A 15993-nucleotide genomic window follows, 5' to 3' on the forward strand; every position below is an offset into this window, starting at 1 on the left:
GTTCTAATATTTCATAGGCCACTTCACTGTAGATTATGTACAGTGAAACCCTTTGTAAAAAGCCACGACCTTCCTGTGGCATGCTAACAGGGATGGACCTTGAAGTCAGGTTGCTCAGTGAAATGAGCCCCTCATCAAAGATGACAACCGCAGGACCCCGCTTCTAGGAAGAATCTGCCACAGCCAGACTCAGACCCAGAAGGCAGAGGGCTGGGGTGGGGGCTGGGGGGAGGGAACCGAGGAGTTGGTGCTCCACGGGGAGAGAATGTCCCTTGTGCAAGCAGAAAAGAATCCTAGAGATGTACGACAAGGTGAATCCACCAAACGCCAGCGAGCCGGCCACGCAAAATGGTGAAGACGCCACAGTTCATGTGTTAGTAACTCATCTAAAAATTTAAAAGTCATCTTGTTAATACTAATTTTGACTTTCTTGGTATTACAGTTTTATCGCCTGAGAGAAATAACAGGGCTTCAGGAGTTTAAACTGACCATAGTTTGGGTCTGGATACACTTGAGAATATCGCCAAAAAAATAACTGTCCACAACCACCACCAAAGCCATGGCTTAAGTGAAATAATGCCAGTTTATTAATGACCTTCGGGGCTTGTATGTAAAAATTGTGCCTCTGCGGAAGGTCTGCACATCCAAGAATGTAAAATAGTGACACATTAAAAAAAACCCAAATGAGATTGGCACTTGGGATTCATTTGGTGGCTGCTCTTGGATTTTTTTTAAAGAGAGAAAACCAGGCAGGCCTCAGGGCTTGGGGGAGGCTGGGGGGCCTCCCTCCGGGGTCCCTGTAGTCTGGCTGCCTGGATTGGGGCCCCGAGGTGGCGGCACGGAGGGGGCTGTGGGGGCTGCAGCCACTGGGCACCGCACTACCCTCCAGTAAATTGGCCGGCGCGGGGCCATCAAGGTCTGCATCCTGTGATTCAAGATCCTCAGTGCAGGGCGGCTCTGGCCAGAGCCTGGTGGAGACAACCCAGGCACCCGGGGCTGCAGGAAGTCCTGCTGCCCTTGGAGGTGAACGACCACTGTTGGCTCGGTGTGGACAGTGATATTGGGCCGGGCCACGCCAAGTGCCCCTAAAACCTGTAAACCCAGACACTGTTGCCCTGAGGCCTGTGCCTGTGGGGTCTGTGCCCCTGGAATCTGTGGCCCAGAGGTCTGTGCCCGTGGGATCTGTGGCCCTGAGGCCTGTGCCCGTGTGGTCTGTGCCACTGGGATCTGTGACCCTGAGGCCTGTGCCCGTGGGGTCTGTGCCCCTAAGATCTGTGGCCCTGAGGCCTGTGCCCGTGGGGTCTGTGCCCCTAAGATCTGTGGCCCTGAGGCCTGTGCCCGTGGGGTCTGTGCCCCTAGGATCTGTGGCCCTGAGGCCTGTGCCCGTGTGGTCTGTGCCACTGGGATCTGTGACCCTGAGGCCTGTGCCCGTGGGGTCTGTGCCCCTGGGATCTGTGACCCTGAGGCCTGTGCCCGTGGGGTCTGTGCCACTGGGATCTGTGGCCCTGAGGCCTGTGCCCGTGTGGTCTGTGCCACTGGGATCTGTGGCCCTGAGGCCTGTGCCCGTGTGGTCTGTGCCCCTGGGATCTGTGACCCTGAGGCCTGTGCCCGTGGGGTCTGTGCCCCTAGGATCTGTGGCCCTGAGGCCTGTGCCCGTGTGGTCTGTGCCACTGGGATCTGTGGCCCTGAGGCCTGTGCCCGTGGGGTCTGTGCCCCTAAGATCTGTGGCCCTGAGGCCTGTGCCCGTGGGGTCTGTGCCACTGGGATCCGTGGCCCTGAGGCCTGTGCCCGTGTGGTCTGTGCCACTGGGATCTGTGGCCCTGAGGCCTGTGCCCGTGGGGTCTGTGCCCCTAGGATCTGTGGCCCTGAGGCCTGTGCCCGTGTGGTCTGTGCCACTGGGATCTGTGGCCCTGAGGCCTGTGCCCGTAGGGCCTGTGCCCCTAGGATCTGTGGCCCTGAGGCCTGTGCCCGTGGGGTCTGTGCCCCTGGGATCTGTGCCCGTGGGGTTTGTGGCCCTGAAGCCTGTGCCTGTGGGGTCTGTGGCCCTGGCGCCTGTGCCCCTGGAGCCTGTGCCCCTGGAACCTGTGGGCCTGGACCCTGTGTACCTGAAGGCTGTTCTGCCGGCTGCCGATGACTCATGGGGCAGGGCTGTGGCAAAGGCTGCTTGACAAGCAGCCGGTATAAGTGCGGCTGCACGACCCACTGCTGGCTGCTCAAGGCTACCGACCCCTGGGGGAGCTGCACCAGAGTAAAGGGCCTCAGATCAGAAGCATTCTTCAAAGGCACCCAAACTGTTCCGGGAGGAGGAGGAGGAAGAGAAGCAGGTTGAGGAAGCCCCTGTGGTGCTGCGGGCTGTAGGTTCAGTGGCTGAGCTGCGGGCTTCTGGCCTGGCTGGATCCCCACGGAAGCAGGGGCTGTAGGGGCACGCCCTCTCCCTGAGGCCTGTCCACAGCAAAAGGAACCCACTACTGTGATGACCTTCAGGCCAGGGGAGATGGTCGTGATCCGGACTCTTGGGGTTCTTTGTAAGGTGCCTGTGGTGGATGGGGCGGCCGCAGGAAGCGAGCTATCTCTGTTCAGCTGCACAGATGATCTCTGGGAAAGACTGGGTGGCTGAGGAGCAGGGCCAGGAGATGGACGGGCCTGAGAGCTGCCCGCCTGCTCTGAGGTAAAGCTGTCACCGCAGGAGCTCTTCTCTGGGCTGCTGAGACGTCTCTTGAGTGGGGGTGGAGGTATGGCTTCCCAGTCTGGCCCTGAGGACCGAATGGACGCAGCCCTAGGCTGTGCTGGCTCTGTCCCTGGAGAAGGCTGCCTGAGATGGGCTGAGCCACTGGAGCTGGGTGATGTCTGCACTGGACACTGGGCGCTCTTCTGGACCAGTTGCTCAGACTGACTGACCACACTCCCAGCATCAATCTGTGGCCTGGGCAGGACACTCTTGAACTGGTCATCTGTGGAGGGCTGGGGCAGACACGGCTCTCTCTCCCCTGTGCCTTCTTTCTCAGACCCATTTCCAGCAGCAAGTGAATTATCAGTTGGCTGCATGATGGTCAACCTTGTTGCCTGGGATTGGCAGGCAGCCTCACCTCCAACCGCAGAATCACCTAGTACCTCCTGGGTTGGTTGTGACTCCTCATATCTGACAGACTTCCCTTTAGCATATTTCTGCACATCCACTTGAGAAGGGACGGCCAAGTTACAGGGTCTGTGTTTCCACGTATCTACACAATTGTTTGCTTTAGAAATTTTGAAGTTATACAGTTGATTTGCTTTACCTTCTCTTATTTTTTTGCAAGAAGTCAGGATTCTTGGCTCAGGAGGAGGTGGACAATGGGACAGCTCCTGTTGCTGATTCAGAGTTGGCACAGAAAACCTCTTGAGGCTCCTTTTCATGGCAAGAGTGTTCAGCTTTTGTTTGTTATAGAGCAGTCTGTTTTCAGTGCAGGCTACTGATACAGAAGGGTCTAGACACAGTGGTTCCGCTGTAGCTAAGATCAGTTGGCTCTCAAGCAAAAGTTTGTCCTCCTGGGTCCAGTTTTGGTGATCGCTGGCTATGGCCTCTACATCGCAGACTAATGTCTGCATGGTGGGACGTAAGAGAATGTGCCTGCTTTGGTAACGCGGAGGTTCCCCGGCACTGGACTGCCTGTAGTCCCGTATCTCTGCTATGACACACCCCTGATGAAAAACGTTAACCTCAGACTTTTCCAGGAAATTCAACAAAACAGGAGGTAATTCTTCAGCATCCAAATATTCGAGAAGTTCCCGTTCTTCATAAGGCAGTCGAATGCTCTCTGAAAATGATCCATTTTCCCCCTTGAGCATCAGGGAATAGCCCTGCTTTCCTGGGTACAGGTTGATCACCAAGCAGGGCAATGACTCTCTCCTCAGAAGCTTCTCTAACAGGTTCACGTTGCTTCTTAATTCCTCCGTAACCTCAGGCTCTTCTTCACATTCTTCAACATAAATGTCATACAGTTTTTCCTGGAGAGACGTCTCTCCGGTCGATGAGTATTTCCTTTTCGGCGGTCTCTGCTGGGCAGTTGCAATGATATACTCCGCAAGATCCAAACCTTGCTCTACAGCTTTTTGCATTATCGTACAAGATGGGGACCCTATAAGAAGAGAACATGGACGTGGGCGATGAACTCGGCGAAAACTCTTATCTGAAGTATCGATGTACAGTCTCACAAACGCAGCCACTCCACTGTGGAGTGAGCAGCGTACCTCAAAATGAACACCAAGAAATCCGCCCCCCCTCCCCCCCAACAACAAGCAGCGTGCAAAATACCTGCGATTTGGGGAAATCCAGTGCTGGTGTATCCTCGCGCTCCTGCAGATGGGCCGGAAGTGGATGGAAGCGGTTCCCCATGCCCCCACCCCGGCACAGCGCCCCCTAGGTGCGCATGCGCAGATCGCAGATTCCGGTCTCATCATTCAATTACCTCCTGGACGCCCGGCCTACAGCCCGCACTTCCGGGTCTGAAACCGCACTTGTGCCAACTGCTGGGCGGCGACAGGCCCTCTTCATATAACCTTGAAAGCAAGCATCCCAAACTACAAGCGGTCAACGTAAAAATCCATCATTTTTTGGTACGACTTTAATACACATCAATTTTCATGGTAATCAGTTGCTGGGAAGGTCATGAAAGGTGGTCGTTTCTTTTCTTTGGAGATCACGTCACCAAAAATTACCCACTGTTTTGAGAGTCATTTGTTCCCAAGGGCAGGACTGCTCCTGGTGTCCATCGCCAGTTTAACACACCCAGTTCGTACCTCTTGACTCCAGGGACACTTGCTGTATTTGGCGCAAGCATCAGAATTCTCCAGCGACTCTTCCATGATCTCCTGCCTGAGGCTTTTCATAGAGATGTGCATGGTAACATGACATTCCTTCACAAAAGTGCTTCCCTTTTATTTCCCTAGCTATTTCAGAAAGGGCTTTTAGTGTGTGGTAGGTAAGTTATATTGTCTAGCAATTGCAGTTCAGGATTAAACTGTTTTAAAAGGTGGTTTGTCTCTGATAGGGTTGAGAACTGTTGTTCCTGGTGCTAGCAGTACAGTTTAAATGATTACTGTAACTGTAGACCATAGCCACAGTCCTAGGGATGGTTTAGAAGGATATGACTGAGTCCCAGATACACGATGAGCCATTGTTTTCCATTAATACTGTTGCCTTGAAATCTGCCAGCTTTTTGGACAGGTTTTTTTTTTTAAGGATTTCTTGACATTTAAATTTAGACATAACGATAATAGGATATTCATTCTGAAGAGTCACGACTGAGAAGAATCCAAAATCAATTGGTGAAACTCCTGAATTACAGACTACTATAAAATAAATGTTTTTCTGACCAATAGCAATTATGATAATTACATATTATAGTAAATACAATCTATTGAAATAGGACGAATAACTCTTTGACTAAGAGTTCCTGAAGCATATCCCTTGTTCAGGACTGGACAGGAATCATTGCCTCTTGGCATGTCAGTCATCTTGAGGCAAGGGTATAAGTCATCCCTTGGTATCACCAGGTGATTGGTTTCAGGACCCCACACCCACCCCCCTGCTTTTAGGGATGAGCCAACTGCCCAGAGCCAGGTCCTCTGACCATTGTGTGTTCTATGCCAGGGAGTCTCAGCCTTGGTGCTAGTGACATTTGTTAGGGGGGACTTTCCCGGGCACTGCAAGATGCTTGCCAGCATCCCTGGCCTTACCCACTAGATGCCAATAGCTTTCATCCCTGTCGTGAGAACCAAACACGGTTCCAGGTGTTGCCTGATACCACTGGGGGGGGCATATCTTTCCCTTGGTTCGGAACCCTGAGGTCCTCTGCTCTAAACCATGAGCTTGATCCCAATCAGCCCCTCAGCTGGTGTCCCGGGTACCCCTCTCTCAGGAGAGAGGTGTATCTGCCCCCTCTCCTCTGGGGTGGACTAGAGCCTCAGCTGTTGTGGTAACTGTGTCTTTGGGTGGGGTCCCCAGAAGCCATCCCTGACAAGAGGATTCGAGTGCAAAGAGTTTATTTGGAGTTCATCCTGAGAAACTCTGGGCAGGGAAAGGGCAGCTGAGTCAGGACTGGGGAAGAAGGTGATAAAAGGCACAGTCAGGAGTAGAAGGCTGCTGGGGACAACTGGTGCCTGCTGGGGGCCTTTGGGAGACAGTGCCGAGCAAGCGTCGGATGGTCCTACCAAGAGGCACGGAAGCTGGGATACATATCATCCACTCCTCTCTCTCACTGGCGACGGACAGTCCTGGGGGCCGTATTCCCGTTCCTCTGGGTTGCCACATATGAGTGCTGCCATGCCACTGGGGCTGGAATGCCCTCAGCGAGCGTCAGGAGTGTTTGCGGTGATGCTCAGTGCTCGTGTCCAGGATGGCAGTGCCGCGGGGGCATGGGCAGGGCCCTGGCAGCATGGGCTCCGCCTATGGCTGCAGAGAAGTGGAGCATGCGGCCATCACTCTCCATGATGCAGAGAGCGTGCCATGTAACGTATCTGGGCTTGTGGACACGCGAGACTCTTCTGCCTCCAAGCGAAATGGGTGATTTCACACGAGGTTTTGTCAGCTGCTACAGCCCACCAGGCCGACAGTGGAGAGTGCGATCCTCACCTTACTCCTCACGGGGACGACCCCCAAGGCAGTCTGGCCACACGCGCGCTGGCTGAGGCTCTGAGTCACTAACAATTTCCCAGCCGTGTGTGTGTCCCAGTGAGCTCTGGTTGGCCTGCCAGGGCTTCTCGTGGCTCAGCCACCCCCTGCCCCTGAGCTCCCTAATTGCCTGGTCTTTCCACCGGATGAGGGTTTTTGAAATTTTTCGCAGTGCACACCATCCTTGGAGTCTTCGAAACACATGAACGACCATGAGTATAAGGACTCCAACTGCTGCTATCCCCTACAGCAGCTCCATACAGATGCACATGCTGGGAAAACCCATGGCCAGATTAAGACGTGCTGGAGGAGGAAGAGAACTAATTGTAAGAAAAGTTACCTAATTTACAGTAGTCAGCTCGTCTGTTCTCCATCCACTGAGGTGTAGGTCTAGGTTTTTAACACATCTTCCCTGCTGCAGGGAATTAGATGGACCAGGCAGAGCCTTGGAACTGCAGACATCACAGATTGCAGAAGGTGACGAGACATTGTTCGTCGGTCTCATCCAGTTTTAATGCTCCATCACTTGTGTTGAGACTCCATGTGTTGCCCTGTGATCAGGCCCCAGATTCAATAAAGCAAATCCCAGGGAATGTTGTGGCTCTGTGAGATTATGTGAGCGGAGATCACTCCCACAGCCTCTTACATCATTCTGTCCTGCCACATCTACTAGTTGTTTCATGGATCTAAGAACTTCTCAGAGCCCGTAAGTGTTGCACTGCATATTTCTTTTTTCTTGAACTGTCTCTCCCCTTCCACCTTTCCCCACTTGTGTGTCTTTTTCTATCAGTTTACTGAAATTGGATGTTTTTCTGGTTTTATTGCTCTTTATACACTCCTTGAGATAAATAACCATAGCCTGAGTCATGGTTTCTTAGCCTCTGCTTGTTGTCATTGTTGCAGGGAACTGTCCTGGGCAATGTTGGGTGTTTAGGAGCATCCTTGGCTTCCCTGGTGGCTCAGTGATAAAGAATCTGATTGCCAAGCAGGAGACTTGGGTTCAACCCCTGGGTCGGGAAGATCCCCTGGAGGAGGGCATGGCAACTCCAGTATTCTTGCCTGGGAAATCCCATGGACAGAGGAGCCTGGTGGGCTACAGTCCATGGGGTCACAAAGAGTCGGACATGAGTTAGTGACTACACAACAAACAAACAAGCATCATGACCCCATGGTATCACAGAACAGTTGGGTTTGGAGAAATGAATCGGCAATCTACAAACCACAAAACACTTCGAATCTTAATTTCTAGGACAGCTCAAATGATTTGATATGACTTTTAACTTTTTTGTTTTTTGCTGCAATTAATTTTATGGTTGGCCCCAATCATCTTGCTAATTTTCTAAAATTTCCATTGGACCTAATTAATATATAGAGTCTCTGGCTAATAGGAGAGATGCAAACAAAAATATCATTAAATCTTTAGAAAGTAGATTTTCAGAAACATACTAGCAGAGATTTTCCTTTTAAATTCATCTGCCTAATAACAGTCATTAACAGTTTCCCAATTTTTCAGCTTTATTCCACAATTGAGAATTTTTGCTTATTTCAATAATTTTTCTTTGATCTTCACTCAGTATTTGCTCTTTCAGCGTATGTTCTTTGCACTTCATTTTGCTTTTATAATGTCAGACCGTCCCTGAACTCACTCACTTTTCTCTATTTACAGTCAGTACTTCAGTGATTTCATCTAGGCGCATGGCTTTAAAACATAGATGGTTTCTCAATTTATATCTCCATCCTGGACTTCTCCCCTGAACTACAGACTCATATCATCAAATTTCCTATTAAAAATCTCTACCTGGTTGCCTAATAGGAATTTTTAATATGCCCAAACCCAACTCCTGATCTGCTACCCAAACTTGTTCGTTTGGCAGTGACACATTAGAGTTCCTGGCTCAAAAAACAGCTCTCCTCTGGTATCTCCTTGATACCTGAAATTTTGAGTCAAAGTTGTTTTTTAATTTTAATACGTGCTGCTTTAATTTTAAAATTTTTGTTTATTTATTGTTGGCTATGTTGGGTCTTCGTTGTCGCGTGCAGACTTTTTCTAGGTTTGGCCAGCCGGGACTACTCTCTCGTTGCAGTGCACAGCTTCTCATTGCAGTGGCTTCTTGTTGCAGAGCACAGGCTCTAGGTGCACAAGATTTAGTAGTTTCGGCTCGTAGGCTCTAGGGCTGGCGCTCAGTAGTTGTGGCGCATGGGCTTAGTTGCTCCAGGCGTGTGGAATCCTCCTGGACCAGAGGTCGAATCTGTGTCTCCTACCTTGATAGGCAGACTCCCATCCACTGTTCCACCAGGCAAGTCCCAAAGTTTTTTACTAGGAAAACCATGGACGGGTTTCAGAAGGTCTTTGAACTTTCTAAAACAGTAAATGAACTTCAGATCATTCCTGAGAACCTGTGTGGTGGTTTGTTTTTTTTTTTTTGAGGGAGGAGAGAAAGCATAGGCTGTTTGAAGGAGGTGAGAAAAAGACCAGAGACTTGTGTGGCCAGGAAGACATATTTCACCTACCTTACAACTTTCTCATGAGTGAAGGAAAAGTCACCACCCAGGAAAAGACCACTCTGCAGTGTTACATGGGCAGGTGAGTCAGCCTCCAGGACTCAGTGTGTGGATGGCGAGGAACATTTCCCCTTGAAAACTGTGCACAATTAAACCACCAGGGGAGTTAAAACACTCAATCCAGCTGCTCAAGAAAGGCCTTGTCCTTCCTAAACCTTGAAGGTCAGATGCCACTTCCCAGCTGTTTCCTTTCATTGTTTTCTCTGCTTTTGTGATCCCTCAAGGAGCTGAGGATGAGTAAAGAATGTGGTGATCAATTGATAGGCCAACCCATTGAAAAAGGGCAATTCAACAAGAGCGCAGGTCCCCTTGCTACCCCGTCTTCTGTCTGCCCAGCCTACCAATCACCAGGTGAGTTTTCTTTGGAAAGCCACCAACCTCACACTGAGTGCCAATGAAAACTGTCCTGGAATTCACTTTAGAAAGAACTACTTTCTCAGAGTGCTCTCTTTAGGGAGTTTCCCCAATCCTGGCACACATGTCTCCCCATCACAAAAATGTCCACTGGTCCTTCTTATTGTGGACAGTGACGTCAGCACTGGCAGTGCATTTGTTTTGAATTTCCGTCATTAAGCTGAGAGTTTTCCTCCTGGGTTATAGCAGATTATGTAATGTAGAGAAAGATGCCTTAGCATCATCACAGTAGACACTCCATAAATAGGAGCTGTGTGCCACATAAGGTGGGTGATATGCTTCCCAGTTTGTTGTTGTCGTTGAGTCGCTCAGTTGTGTCTGACTTTGCAACCCCGTGGATTGTGGCCTGCTAGGTTCCTCTGTCCATAGAATTCTCCAGGAAAGAATACTGGAGTAGGTTGCTGTTTCCTTCTCCAGAGGATCTCCCTGACCCAGGGATTGAACCCACGTCTCCTGCAGGCGGATTCTTTACCACTAAGCCACCAGGGAAACCTATGCTTCCCAGTTTACAGACAAGGAGATAGGAGTCTGGAGACTCATCAGAATCACCTTGCTCAATGACAGCAGTCTTTAGAGCAGAGGTTTATACCCATAAGCAACATCTGGAATCACGCCCAGGGATTCTGTTGCATTGCTCTGGGTGGTACCTGGGCATCCTTCACTTCCAAAAGCTTCTCAGAGGATTCTAATGTGAATGTAGCCAGGATTGAGAACCAATACTTTCAAACTTCATTCTAGTCTTCTAGCTCTTATTTGTCTCTTCCAGACAGCATCTGGTCCAGTGACAGTTTTACAGATGAGAACATTGAGGTCCAGGGAAGATGAGTGATTTCCTTAATGCATCAGAAGTGGAAGTAACCATTTTAAAAATCACAGTTTATAACCCTTCTCTGTCTCTGCATCAGCTAAATGCAAACTTGGCTGAGCATAAGAATCACCTGATTTCTTATAAAAAATAAGAAATCCCAGGTTCCCTCCCTGGATATTATTTTTAAGGAGGTTTGTGGTAGGGTCCAGCTGTCTGTAATTTAATAAGTATCCCAGTGATTAATATGATCTAGCCAATTTATTGGTTCTGTATAATTTTTAAAGATTCCATATATAAGTGATATATATTTGACTTTCTCTGACTTACTTCCCTTAGTATGATGATCTGTAAGTCAATCCATGTTGCTACAAGTGGCATTATTTTCGTTATTTTTTATGGCTGAGTAAAGTTTCACTGTGTATATGTACCACATCTTTATCCATTCATCTGTCAATGGGCATCTATGTCCATTCTGGTGATGGACAGGGAAGCCTGGTGTGATGCAGTCCATGGGGTCACAAAGAACCAGACACGACTGAGCCGCTGAACTGATGTCCATTCTGAACCAATGTGATTCTTGTTTGCTTTTTTTTTCTCTGCAAAAAGCTTTCTTGTTTTCATTTGTGCAAGGCTTGGGAGAGGGCTCTGGGGTGGTTAAAAAGCTGCCTCGTGGCTGCAGAGAGGGGCTTCAGGCAGAAGCTCTGACACCAGAGGGGGCTCCTCCAAACCCGCTGGGCTCAGGCAGCTCCTGGTGGTGCTTGTGGGTGAGCCCTTGGAAGAGAGACACACTCAGCCCCGCCTGGGGACCAGCCAGCCTGCCGAGGTCGGTCGGGTGGCCGCCCATCCTCCTGATGAGTTTCGCCCGCTCACCTAGGGCGTGGCTCTCCTGGAAGGGACGGAGGTGGGGCTGCACGTTCAGAGCCCCGGACCCGCAGGTCCACGGCGGCCCGGTTCGGGAGCTTGACCCCGAGCTCGGTGGCCTCCGTGGCCTCCTGGGCTTGACCCCACTCAGCCTGAGATGCGCCTGCCGTCCTGGGAGAGGGCGCGGCCGCCTTGCTGGTCTTGCATTTTCAAGAGACGCTGGGCGCCCTCGCGCTTCTCCTGGGCCAGTTCGCGGACAAAGTGGCCTCCACGCTCCAGAGCCACGTGGTCGCGGTGGAAACAGAATCCCAGAGAGAGCGGTGCACGAGGCCCGCAGATGCAGGGTGACCCGGCGGTGGATGGGGCCTCCACCTCGGTGGAGTCATTCTGACCAATCTGGGAGGTCAAGGTCAAAAATGGTCTGGGTGGCTGAAGGTAGCTGAGGGGCTGATTCTGAAGGTTGTGACTGGAAAAGAGGTTGGAGGGTGGTTGGAGGCTGGAGCAAGGGGCGTCCCTGGGTCTGTTCCATCCAAACAAACACTGTTGTAGCAAGAGACACATCCACAGGACCGCCCAGCGCACTGCCTGCTGATACCTTCTAAGCTAAAGAAAATTTTAGTTCTTTCATGGTGGTACAAAAAAGAACTTAAAATTATTTTTCCCCTGTGGGAAGATATTAAGAAAAGGTAATAACGTTGCTTTATCGAACTCTAGGCTTTAATTTGGAGAAGGCAATGGCAAGCCACTCCAGTATTCTTGCCTAGAAAATCCCATGGACGGAGGAGCCTGGTAGGCTACAAGTCCATGGGGTCGCTCCGAGTCAGACATGACTGAGCGACTTCACTTTCACTTTTCACTTTCACACATTGGAGGAGGAAATGGCAACCTACTCCAGTGTTCTTGCCTGGAGAATCCCAGGGACGGGTGAGCCTGGTGGGCTGCCGTCTATGGGGTCACACAGAGTCAGACACGACTGAAGTGACTTAGCAGCAGCAGTAGCAGCAGGCTTTAATTACAGTTCTGTAATTCTTATTTTGTTTGGTTGTTGTTTTAAAATGAAGTGAGTTCTTTATTCAAAACAACATGGATATACTTTTCAGTTGGTATTAAGTTGTGAGTTGAACTCAAATGGTTATAGCTTTGGGGACAGAAAATTAGCTGGCTGCTGCTGCTAAGTCCCTTCAGTCATGTCCGACTCTGTGCGACCCCATAGACGGCAGCCCACCAGGCTCCACCCCTGGGATTCTCCAGGCAAGAACACTGGAATGGGTTGCCATTTCCTTCTCCAATGCATGAAAGTGAAAAGTGAAAGTGAAGTCGCTCAGTCATGTCCGACTCTTAGCGACCCATGGACTGCAGCCTACCAGGCTCCTCGGTCCATGGGATTTTCCAGGCAAGAGTACTAGAGTGGGAACTGGCTACTACTATGACCAATTATAATGACACATGCCGTTCTGCCCTCTGCTCCAAGTTCGGTGGTCTCCAGGCAGGAAGGGTGAAGCAGCTATAGTCTTAGGTGGTCAAGCTGAAGAGTGCAGCTCAGCAACCACTTGTCAAGGGCCCCCTGACTAAGCATGTGACTCCACAGGAATGCCCTTAAATTCCATTCTTCCAAAGGCAGCTTTACTAAGAGATGCAGTGGGAAGAGCCCTGGAATCCAACTCTAAAGACCGAGGTTCCGAGATACTGTTCTCCCACCTACTTGCTGTGACTCTCATCAGATCGTTTGATTTCTATGAGTCTCACTTCCACATCTGTGGTGAGGATAATGATATCCATTCCACCTACCTAGTGAGGGATATTTGAGTATTAATTACATTAGCTAATAGATTAGTTAGCATTTGCCTCATAATAATCACAAACCTCTGTGGTATATGACAATAAATATTTATTTTTCATAGATCTGTAGGGTTTAGCTAATCTAGGCTGGGCTTCCTGGGCAGCTTTGCTGATGCTGGCTGAATTCACATGCCTGGGACATTGACTGATCCCAGCAGGGCTGGAAAAGGGTGATTAACTCAGACGTATCCTTCTCATGGAAATGGCAGGGGTGCAAGATTGCATGAGAACAGGCCCCATTGCAGAAGTACTTTTACAAGCCTCTCCTGTGTCATATATCTACCATTGATCAAAGCAAGCCACATGGCTCAACTGAAACTTAAGGACTGAGCTTGTATATTTGGCCTTTTGATGGATAGAGGTGTAAAGCCACACAGTGAATGGCTTGGTACTGGAAAAGATGAAGAAACTGGGTTATTTAACTGTGTTATCTAACACAGCTGATGCTTATGAAGTGCAGTGTAAAATATATTAACGTAATGAAACTTTGGTGATCCAGAATGATAAGTAAATTAACCATATGTGAACTGACTTGTGAGTAACTTTTATGGATAGAAGAAGGTATAACTCATTTTATATTCCAAATATTTTCCGTTTTAGTGGGTTTGTAGATAGCTTTGTGAATCGTACCTTCACCAATTATTGTGCTGCCTGATTAAACAGTGTGGGACACAAGTTTAAATGACTTGGTTGTCGGAGAGAACTTTTTGTTTTTTCCTGGATTAAGATCTTGAAGAAAGCAAGTTGTGTATATCAGAGGTTCGTGTCACAGTTTAAAACTATGTTTCTCTGGCTGACTCCAGGGAAGGAGCACGATTGATTCAAGTTGAGTGTGGAATATCATGATGTGTCAGGAAGTAATGATCTGAAAAATGATAGGGACATGCCACAAGTGCAGAGGAGCCAGACTGAATGGGTTTCAGCTGGCTAAATCTTAGACAGTTGGCGCACCAAAATAATTCATTATGGTATTGAATTATAAATCAATGGAAAAACAGGCAGATAAATGGGTAAATGGAGAAAGACTTGCTCATGTATCCTTGCCTGGATAATCCCCATGGACAGAAGAGCCTGGTGGGCTACAGTCCATGGGGTTGCAAAGAGTTGGACATGACTGAGCAACTAAGCACGCACACACATTAATAGAATGCCAAGCACCGACTGGTCAGTGTGGAGGAAGTACTAGAGTTGGAAGATTATCATTGAGCCTTGATCAGGCAAGGCTCATCAGTGGATACTGAATTTAGAGCAAATTTTGATGGGCAGGATATTTCCATGGTTGTTCAGTGTATTGCCAGAGATTGTTCATTAGTAGCAGGGGAAGGAAAAAATAGTAATTATACAATGGAAAAAGTAGACAACACCTAGACCAGGTGACCAAAATTAACATCACCAGTGAAGGAGAGATGGACATCATGTAGCTGTGGAGGTGATACCCCAAAAAGGATATATGTCATTTAGGCAGTATTTTGATTGAAAACATATAATCTGAATCTGATCCTGAGGAAACATCAGCCAGACACAAAACACGGAAAAGGAAGTGGAGCAATATTCCTTCAATGTCATAAAAGACAATAAAAGGCTGTGGAAATGTTCCAGGTTAAAGAGTCTGAAAGATATGACAGCTAAATACAACACCTGAGCCTAGACTGAACACCATATTACGGCGAAAGTGAAAAATACTACAAAGGGCATTATTAGGTCAACTGACAAAATTGAAATATGGACAGTAGATTAGACAAAAACATCATTCTGGCCATGATGAAGTAACAGGGACCAGCTTTACCCTCCTACCTTAAACAACTCAAGAACCAGATAAAATGAAATGATGGTACACAGACTTTGGAACAGGCAGCACGGGACTGAGATCCCTAAGAGCGGAGAAGCAAACTAGGTGAACCCTCTAATTGCCCCTGCTTACTGTCTGGAGCAAATTTCTAAGCCTCAGCGCATAGAGGGAAATGCAAACAGAGCCCCCAGTCTTTCTGAGTTGAGACATACTTGAGAATTTGGAGAGGCCACCATGGCCAGGATTCCAAGGGCAAAGGACCAGATAGGAGAGCACTGCATGGAGATAGAACACCAGAGGTCTGCAGAGGGGCTCCCTTGAATCATCAGCTTGAAAAGTGAAAGTGAAAGTCGCTCAGTCGTGTCCTAGTCCATGGAATTCTCCAGGCCAGAATACTGGAGTGGGTAGCCTTTCCCTTCTCCAGGGCATCTTCCCAACCTAGGGATCCAACCCAGGTCTCCCGTATTATGGGCGGATTCTTTACCAACTGAGCTATCAGGGAAGCCCCCAAAGTGCTGATCTGTGCATGAGTTTTTAAGGAAACTGCCTGAAGCCAGGGGAATCCTCTTCCAAAAGTATCAGATGGCAGACTTCTTGGAGATTGCATAGGGTTGGGAACAATTCATCTTCCCAGCAGCCAGACTCGAGAACCCTCTTACTATGTGGGCCTTAGGCAGAGTACTTAGAAAGATATTAGCCCAATGGTGCAATCACTATTGGGCTTATAAGCTAGGCCTAACCTAAAGGCTACTCTGGTCTGGTCCAGCCTAACAAAGCTGAAAAGCAAAATTGGAAAGAATCAAATTATTTCCAAGTAACTTACCTGCATCCCAGAGGAAAGCACAAAATTATTTACCAAAAATTAGAGAGTATTACAAAAATTACTTAAATCCAGCACCTAACAATGGACCCAATGTCTGGCATCCAATCAGTCTGTAACTGTACTGTGGTTATGTAAGAGACCATCTCCATCGTTCCGAAGTACACACTAAAATATTTAGGGATCCAGGGCTATGACATGAAATTTGCAAAGAGAGAAGGGTGGAGAATAGGTGAATCTGGGTAAATTCA

General features: G+C 48.9%; 2 pseudogenes; both read right to left on the bottom strand.

Annotated features, from left to right (window-relative positions):
- Positions 1-756: 756 nt before the first annotated feature.
- On the bottom strand, positions 757-4095 carry LOC129534989 (transcription factor SPT20 homolog pseudogene; annotated as a pseudogene).
- Positions 4096-11121: 7026 nt separating this feature from the next.
- Positions 11122-13073, bottom strand: LOC129563802 (ferritin light chain pseudogene; annotated as a pseudogene).
- Positions 13074-15993: the final 2920 nt, after the last annotated feature.

Source organism: Moschus berezovskii, chromosome Y (assembly GCF_049115385.1).
Source record: "Moschus berezovskii isolate FMDL1 chromosome Y, NW_MosBer_1.0, whole genome shotgun sequence".
Taxonomy (NCBI): domain Eukaryota; kingdom Metazoa; phylum Chordata; class Mammalia; order Artiodactyla; family Moschidae; genus Moschus; species Moschus berezovskii.